General features: G+C 31.7%; 1 long non-coding RNA gene across 1 annotated transcript; it reads left to right on the top strand.

Annotated features, from left to right (window-relative positions):
* The first annotated feature begins 403 nt into the window (after positions 1–403).
* On the top strand, positions 404–9,097 carry LOC103092389 (uncharacterized). The gene is made up of 3 exons (XR_468554.3): positions 404–620; positions 5,649–5,836; positions 8,544–9,097. It is a non-coding gene; the product is annotated as an uncharacterized LOC103092389 (long non-coding RNA).
* The last annotated feature ends 581 nt before the right edge of the window (positions 9,098–9,678 follow it).

The following is a 9,678-nucleotide window of genomic DNA, read 5'->3' as shown; positions in this document are numbered from 1 at the left end:
GGTGAATATCTTTTAGAAAAAGCTTATGTTAACTGTTTAAACCAAAAAGATGTGTCCCTAAGATAGGACCTTATGAGTGATGTCTTAGGAGAAAATCAAACACGTCAGGATTTTCACTATACCATGAGAAGAGAATTAGATGAGATCTAGCCTGGGAGTTTATGAAATCATCTACTACTACTACTACTACTACTACTACTACTACTACTACTACTACTACTACTACTACTACTACTACTACTATTTGATTGGCATAATGAGTATTGTGAGGTTAAATATTATAGTAAGCAAAGAAAGATTGAAAAATGATTCTGCAAAATGAACTGTATTTGATTGACAAGGACATGTGACAGAGAATCACATGGGAGCTTGGGTCAAGATTCTAAGGTCCTAACTGAAAAAAACAGAATTCTGGGAAAGGTTTGGAGGTAGCTGTGATTTCTATCTTTCTACAGGTTTTCTGGCCCTTTTTGAGATACCAAATTAAGAGGAGAAAAACTGTTTGAACTGGCAGCTGGCAGTTAGAAGGAAGACCAAAGAAGAATCATCAATTCACACTGGACCTACTTTGGACTTTACCTCTGGGATCTTGGCACATTTACTGGACTCTTTGTTGTGAGGTTCTGTTTGGGTGAAACTTAATTTATTTAGCCTAGATAAGTTATCCATTAGGATAGTATTAAGAGAATTTAGGTTTGGGGATAAGTTTAAGAACTTTTCCTTCTCCTTTTTTATCCTTCTTCCTCTCCCATTCCCATCAATAAACTTAAAATATTTAGATTTTTCCCTCTTGTCTCTTTCCCTTAAACAATTCATAACAGTATTAAAATATTTAGAATTTATTCAGCAATGTAAGGTTTTCAAAGCATTTAATATATATTATCTGACTGGTTCCCATGACTCTGTGAAATAGGTGCTGCAAATATACTCATTATACAAATGAGAAAAATGAGGTTAAAAGAGTTTAAGTGATATAAACTTCTAGTCACAAGTAAGAATATAAGGCTCATTTGCACTTAGCTTTTACTTAAGACAGGTCTAGTGTCTTTTGTTCCCGTGTGAATTGGTACATGAACAATACATACATTGTATAACTTTCATGAATGCATATATGCATAAATGTCACCAGTAATAGAGTACAATCCCATTTGATTTAGATAGTCCAATACAAAAAAAAATGTTAAATGTTAATTATGAGAAAGAAATAACATGCAAATAGTTGACATTTCATGTCCTCCATGGCAAGAATTCAAACTTTGTTTTGCTTAGGCTATTTTCCCTTCCCCTTTCCTCCACTCCTACCAAATTCACTCAGCTGATGTGGATCGACAGCAAGAGTAACATTAAAATTTCATTTTCCTAGAGACATTTAAACACTTTGAGGATTTTCAATCACCATCTCACAATTATTTTCCTTTTTACCAATAACTATACAATATTATATTCTTATTCCATTCTTATTTGGTGTTTAATAGAGAGAGAAGATGGGGGGGGGGAGGGAGAGAGACTGACTTACCTTGAGATTTGTTTCTGTTACTTGAGGGAAAGTATTGAATGAAAGAAGCAATTTGAATCATACAATCCTTCCATATCAAGAGGTTGCACAGATCTTCAGCACATCTAGCAATTCCTCCAGGCACATGGTTTTCACTAAAGTATCTTATTGCTATATAAAAATTAATCATAGATATAGAAAGCAAGAGCTTTTTCTCCCACCTATTTTTTAATGAAATGCTTCACAGTACAAACATCATTTCCTATTTGCTTTAATTTTGCCCACTTTCATTTCCTAGAACTTTCATTATTGACAGGTCACAAAAGTCTCACTGGAAGACTTTTTTATTATCATTTGGGGTGCTGTATGAAAGTCAAATGGCTCAGTAGAATAATTCATCTGCTTTATAATGAATACAAATAAATACTTCTGGCTCAGTTTTTATGCTTGTAAATCCATTATACATTGGTATTTTCAAATTCTGGCTTTTCTTTGAAACAGGGTCTATCATTTCTTCAAGAAAGACATGATCAGATTTAAGTGAATGAATAAATAGATGAATGATTGAGAACATAAAATAAAGGATAACATGATGGAAAATATAATGAACCTTTAGAAACTAGAGAAAGTGAGTTGATCAAACCACAAATAAATACATATATACAACTACACATAGAGATGTATATATACATAAACACACATGTATGTATAGATGTTTACGTATATATGTATGTATGTGTATGAGAACCCTATTTAAGAGTAGGTCTGAGAGTGTTTTTCTCCCTTGATTTTTCAATTAACTCCAATGACCTTCTATTGCTTCTAGAATTAAATATAAAATTTTCTGTGTGACTTTTAAATACCTTCATATACATTAACTCAACATTTCCATCTTTTATATCTTTAAACCTTCTCCTATCCTTCTTGACACCCACAGGTACTCTGTGACCCATTGTCACTGATTTCCTTATTTTTGCCCATTTGAGACACTCCTCCTCCAGACTCGGGGTAGTTATTCATCTCCATTTTCTGGGTTCTTTCAAATATCAGCTAAAATTCTGCCTTGAGAAAATAAAAACCCAAACCCTTTTAATAATATTATCCTTCTGAGACTATCTTGAATTTATCTTGTATATAGCTTGTTTTTAATAGCTATTGCCCTGTTGCCTTTTTCATTATACTATGAGCTTATTGACATCAGGGACTAACTTTTGCCTTCCCTTGAATCTCAGCACTGAGCATCATTCCAAGCATATGTATTAGATATTTAGTAATATTAATTCAATTTGGCATCTCATGGACCTATAAATCAAATCCACCTAATTGAAAGACCTGTATTTCACTGGAATAGCCTTAGCTTATCTAGGAAAACTCCATGCTATAATTGTTCTTTTCCTTACAAATATTTATTATTATGAATTTTATAAATATGAGAAAACAAGAAAAGGTCTTAGTATAAGGAAGAGAAAAATAAGACTTTGTGAAACCATGATTCTCCACAGTGTACAGCATTGTCTTTGTATATTTCCAATTTAGAATTTCAAGTGATTTCAATAAATCCTTTGATCTTCCTTTTGCTTTTTTCTGTTTATTTTTAATCATTCATTTATTTTGTTTTCATATGACTTTTAGGAATTTGGTGGAAGGTCCATTTTATAAGTAAATATAAGAAGGATAAATGATGTCCTCACACTCCTGCAAAACTTTTCTTTAAATGCAGATTTGACAATGCTACTCCTCTATTCAATTAACTTCAACATTTCCCTATAGTGAGATTGATAATTATATCCACAGGAAGTGATGACATGATTATATGAAATAGTATAGAGACAGAACACAGGAAGGCCCATGGCAGTATCCTAAGAAACAGTGACCTTTTGCAAGTATTTAGGAGGAACTACCAATTAAAGAGAAGGTACAGACAGAAAGGTAGGAAGAGAACCAAAATAGAATAATGTCATGAAACGAGAGAGAGAAGATTATCAGGGAAATAGGATAATCTGCAGTGTCAAAGCCAACAGAGATCAAGAAGCAAGAACATATGTAAAAGGTAATTTCTTTTAAAAATAATACATAATTGATAACTCTGAGAGAGCACTATTAGTTGTATAATGAGGTCAGAAGCCAGACTGAAGAGAAATAAGAGAATAAAATGAAAGGTAATTGAAACATTGATTGTAGCTGTCCTTTTTATTTCATTTTTCCCTTTTCCCTTTTTTCTTTTCTTTTCCCATTTACATCTAATAATAATTTTCAGTATGTTTTCTGAAATGCTAAGATACAAATTAATCTCCCCCTTTCCATTATTTTCCCCTTTCCTGAGATAGTAAGCAATTTGATTTGGGTTAAACATGTGTGATCATGCAAAACATTCCCATATTGGTCAATGTTGTGAGAAAATACTAATATGAAACCAAAATCACAAATAAAAATCACAAATAAAATGAAGTAAAAAGTGTTATATTTTGATTTGTTTTCAGACTTCAATGGTCCTTTCTTTGGATGTGAATATTATTCTTTCATTAATCTTTTAGATTGTCCTGGACCATTCATTGTATTGCTGAGAATCCCCAAGTCTCACAGCTGATCATGACACAATATTACTGTTACTGAGAACAATGTTCTCTTAGTTCTGCTCACCTCACTTTGCATCGACTCACCTATGTCTTTCTTGTTTTTTTTCCTTAAATTATCTCATTATTTTGATGATGAGATGATATTATTCATCATTTTTATGGTACAATAATTTTCCATCACCATCATGTACCATAACTTGTTCAGTCATTCTCTAATCAATGGATACCTCCTCAATTTCCAAATCTTTGCCTCCACACAAAAAGCTGGTATAACAATATTTACAAAAGTATGTAGTTCCCCACTATGTTTGATTTCTTTGGGATACAGACCTGATATATCACTTAATCAGAGGATATGTGAAGGTTTATAGTCATTTGGCCATATTTCCAAATTACCCTCCAAAAGATTTATTCAGTTCACAACTACACCAGCAATCACATTCAATATTTATTACTTTTCTTTACTGTCATAGTATCCAAAATGAGAGAAATGAGGTGATGCCTCAGAGTTGTTTTAATTTGTATTTTTCTAATCAAGAGTGAATTGAAATATTCCATGTGACTATTGATAGTTTTAATTTAATCTGAACAGTATTCATATCATTTTTAACATTCATAAATAGGAGGATGATATATTCTTAAAATTTTAACTCAGTTCTTTATATATTTTAGAAATTGGGCCTCCTTTAAAGAAATTTGTAATAAAATTTCCCTGGTTTATGTTATATTTTTAAAGATTATATAGAGATACAATTTTAATTATTTTCAAACCACACTTTCTCCTTCTCTCCCATTCCACCCTCCTCCCCAAGAAGGCAAGTAATATGATTCAGGTTGTTCATATGTCATTCTATATATTTCCATATTCACTACCTTGTGAAAAGACATATTTACACTAGAGAAAAATTCATGAATGAAACAAAGGGAAGAATGGTACACTTCAAACTACATTTGGACTTTATTGGTTCTTTCTGTGAAGGTAGATAGCTTTTTCAAAATGAGACTCTTGGATTTGTCTTGGAATTTTGCATTGTTAATAAATCATTCACTATGTACTATGTACTATGTACAATGTTCTCCTGATTCTGCCCATTTTGTTTTGCATCACTTCACAGAAGTTTTTTCCAGGTTTTATTTTTATCACCTTCTTTGTCTTTTCTTGTGACACAAAAGTATTTCGTCACAATCATGCACCACAATTTGTTCAGCTATTCCTTATATACATGACCTTTAAAGGAGTTTAACCAAGATAATAAAATATGACATCACAGCAAGGATAGAAGTATTGAGAGAAGAATTTGGGAAATGGTGGAAGGATGGGCATGCTAATGAGTAGTAGGGAAGACCCCCCCTAGTTTGGATAGTTTGGAAGAGATAAAAGACAAGGGAGAAGGACAGCTAGGTGACTCAGTTGATAAAAAGCCAAGCCTAGAAATGGGAGATAGATCCCGAGTTCATATCTAGCCTCAGAAATTTCCCAGCTTTGTGCCCTTGGGCAAGTCGCTTAACCCCAATTGTCTAGTCATTACCAATTTTTTCTGCCTTGTAACCTATGCTTAATATTGATTCTAACACAGAATGTAAAGGTTTAAAAAAAAGAAAATGGAGAAAATGAGGATTATTGAAGAGACAATGTGTTGAAGAAGATAATATCAAAAAGGAAAAGTACCATTTCTTCATTTGAGAAAGGAATGAAGAAAGATATAGGTGATACAAGCATCTAGAACATATGAAATGAAGAGGAAAAGAAAAGAGAAAGCTTTAGGTAAATGGCCTTAACTTTTTCTGTAAAAGGCCAGGTAAGTTTTTCAGCTTAGAGAGGAATGAGGGAAGGTTTGAAGAGGGATATCTTTTTTTTTTTCTGTTTGTCAGTTAATTTGTTGCTCTTAATCTGCTATACAATTTGAAATCTTAGAAGAGAAGTGTTTGAATCTTTTTTTGAAGTAAAAGGAAATAAGCTTTGAAGGACAAAATTTTGATACCCGGTTTTTACAAGGTATTTGGACTTCTAATTGTTTTTTTTTTTTTTCTGGACTTACTTCCAGATTCTTGGCTGCCCTCAAAATAGGTGTGGGTTCCTTAGACCTGAGGTCTTGAGAGATGTTATTACTGCACTATGAAAATACCAATCACTAGTTTGGAAGGTTTAATCAATATATAGCCAGTGATTATTACAGAGAATATTTTTAAAAATCAGACTAATTAATGAGATCTTAAGCTGCTAGTATTTCCCTATCAGCTAAAGAAAAAAAAATACAAAAAGGGTAGCATCGTGGTTTAAAAAGAGAAATTATTTTGAAGAACAAATTTCATATTCTGTTTTTGATCAAGTACATAATTTCCTTTAATTCTCTGGAACCATATAGGGTACAATTGATTTTGAGACGTATTCAATGAAATGAGACCTTTCACCTCCAGTTGACTGGATATAATAGATGACGGGTCAGTATGGCCAAGCATTGCTTGCCTTGAATGTGTTGAAAATGAGTTGGTGATGAAAGGTCTGGTTGATTGAATTTTAAGCCATCTGCTTCCTACTGAATCTGTATCCAGTCATAATAATGGCCATCCTTCTGATCAGTCTTTCTGAGAATTTGTCAACTTTATGATTTTTATTAATTAAAATAAGTAGACTATTTAGACTGAACTCTCTGCTGAGCCAACTGTGCAAATAATTACTCATTTTTCTGTTGAAGGAAGTAATGATTTAAATAGGATGCATTGCAAATTCTGTGAACCCTATTTATTTCACTTATTTGAAAGAGACATCACAACTCTGTCCTAGAGGTTATGAATCATACTTCAAGCTTATTTTATTAACATAAAAACAGCTCACTTATTGTAGGATTAATGCAATAAACTTTTAACTTTAAGTGTAATTTTTGCAATGAATTCCCCTCCATATAATGCATCTTTTATTTAGACTTCTTATTGTAGGTTCCATAATCCTCTAAACAAATATATTTTATTCATACTGCATTTATTTTCCTTAGGTAAAATAAAGCAGCAGAACAATGTTTGTAAATAATCTGATGTTTAACACAAGGTTGTTGATTTTGTGAAATACAATTAAAATATACCCAACAAACAAAAGTGTTTATTTATGATCCTGTGGGTCAGTTGCCTTGGGTTCTCACTTATGGAAAAATAAAATAAAACTAAACTAAACATATAAACACAGAATAGTGCTAGCATTATTCACCATGTGTATTCATTTGAATGTGGGAATTGCAATTTCGTGGTACATTAAAACCACATAATGTTGTATGCTAAGTTTTAACCCCAGTTTATTTTTTTATTGACAAATCACTTCTTCTAGGCAAATAAGATACATAATGTAAATGTTAGCAAAATTTAAACCACAATAGTTTCAAGCAATATGGCTACAGAATAGTAGTGACTATTGTAATATGAATAATAATGTTGCCATACCACTTACACCCACACACCCGACACACACACACCTTGAAAAGAATTTGAATTCTTTTTATTATATTCAGGGGCAAAAAAAAAAGAAGACCAAATTTAGTATTCTTGTTTTATTTATTATTTTTTTTGCATTTGCTTTTGAATTGATTCTTCATTGAACAATCACAATCTTGGTGACTTAAGATCATTGTCCTCACCACCTCATTGATCAATGCTTTAATTTTAACCATTTAGTTTTGTTAAGTTTTTTTAAAGGTCTTTTTTTCCCTATAAGGTAATCTGGGGAAAGGTTCTGCTTGTACAAAAATATTTATAGCTTTGCTATGTGTGTTGGCAAAAAATAGGAAAATGAGGGAGTGTCCCCCAACTGGGGAATGGTTGAAGAAACTGTGGCATATAATGGAGATGGAATCCTATTGTGCTATAAGGAATGATGAACTGCTTTATTTTGATAAGAACTGAAAAGACCTACACGAATATGAATGAAATAAGCACAATCAGGAGAATGTTATACACAGTAACTGAAACATTGTGGAATGATCAAATGTGGCTGAATTTGCTACTAAAAGCAAAGCAATGATGCAGGACAATGCTGAGGGATTTTCAATAAAGAGTGTTATCAGTTGGAGAAAGAATTATGGGAGTAGAAGTCCAGAAGAAAAGATGATTTATCACTTGTTTATATGGGTATATGATTTGGGGTTTGGGCTTTAAAAGATTACCCTATGACAAAAATGAATGATATAGAAATGGGATTTGAGTGATAATAACTGTATTACCTAGTGAAATTGCTTGCCAATTTGGTGAAAGGGGAAGAAAAAGGGGAAGGAGACAAGAAGAATCATGTAACCATAAAAACAAGAGTTAACTACAACAACCAAGGGAACAATTAAACAGAGCATCCATATAGAACTAATAAAAAGATTGTATTTACTGATAAGGGAAAATATATATTTTGTGATATGAAGAAAATATTAAAATTAAATATTAAAATAATTTTATTTCTTTAAAAATGTTTAATGTATTATTTCTCTATTTTACAGAATGGATACCAAGTGCTAATATTGGATGATGATTTGAGACACAGCTATCTAGATTTCTCTATATTGTTAATAAAAGAGAGTATGACATGGCCCCCTATCTAGCACCTCAATTTCTGTAAAATACTATATACTAAAATTAAAAAAAAAGATTAAAACCTGTTTACTTATGGTTGTAAGTATAATTCAATATAAAGAAAAATTAGAAGTACTACAAATATGTTAGTTCAAATTAAATAAATCATTAACTTTGCTAGCAATGCATGTTTTTTCTTAACTCTCAATTCTGGAAATCTCTTTTTATATGATTATGTGAACTTTAATGTGGCTCATTTTACAGAAGGACAATACTATCCAAGGATGTTTTAACTTTATGTATCATTTTCCCCCATGCCGCTACATTTCACTCCTTCCCAGGTTAAAAAAATTATAAACATCCTTGCTGACTAAAATTCTGAAGAGTAAGCATGTTAAAAGTTAGGAACACATTGCACTGTATTTGTCTCAGTCTACTAGTCCTATGAATTGCTTTTATTAGTATTGTCTGTTACACAGAGAGGAAGCAACCTGTATGGTTTGTTATACACCAACATAAACTTTGATTTCATTGGCTCATAGTATGATATATTTACAGCTGAAAGGAAACAATCATTTTGCCACTTATTTAACAGCTAAGGAAAGAGATTTTGAGTGATTTGCTCTGGGTAGTATAGGATGTAAATGGAAATGAATTCTTCATTTCATGAATCAGAGAATGCCTATCTTAATAAATTTCAGGTTTTTGACAAATTTGGGGTTTAATATTATTGTCCAACTATTTCCTTGATTGAACCCCAAATCCCAATTGCCTATGAGAAAAAAAAAGAAAGAAAAAATGTGTATGTATAGCTTTATTTTAAAGTTAATCGCTTTTGTTTGATTGTGTTTTGTAATATAGCAAAAGATAAGATGTAAACCCTATCTACTCTTCCTTATGTAATGGTAATGATTTCTTATGTTTGATCTGGAAAGTCAACTAGGCAACAGAGAATCAATCCTACCTCAAATTTCTATTAATCTTTGTATGTACATATATTATGTTATCTTAAACTTGACTTATTTTTAATCATTTATTTTCAATTCTGGATTTGTGAATTAC

This window comes from Monodelphis domestica, chromosome 6 (genome assembly GCF_027887165.1).
Source record: "Monodelphis domestica isolate mMonDom1 chromosome 6, mMonDom1.pri, whole genome shotgun sequence".
In the NCBI taxonomy this organism is placed as follows: domain Eukaryota; kingdom Metazoa; phylum Chordata; class Mammalia; order Didelphimorphia; family Didelphidae; genus Monodelphis; species Monodelphis domestica.
This window is presented reverse-complemented; position numbering and strand designations above follow the sequence as displayed.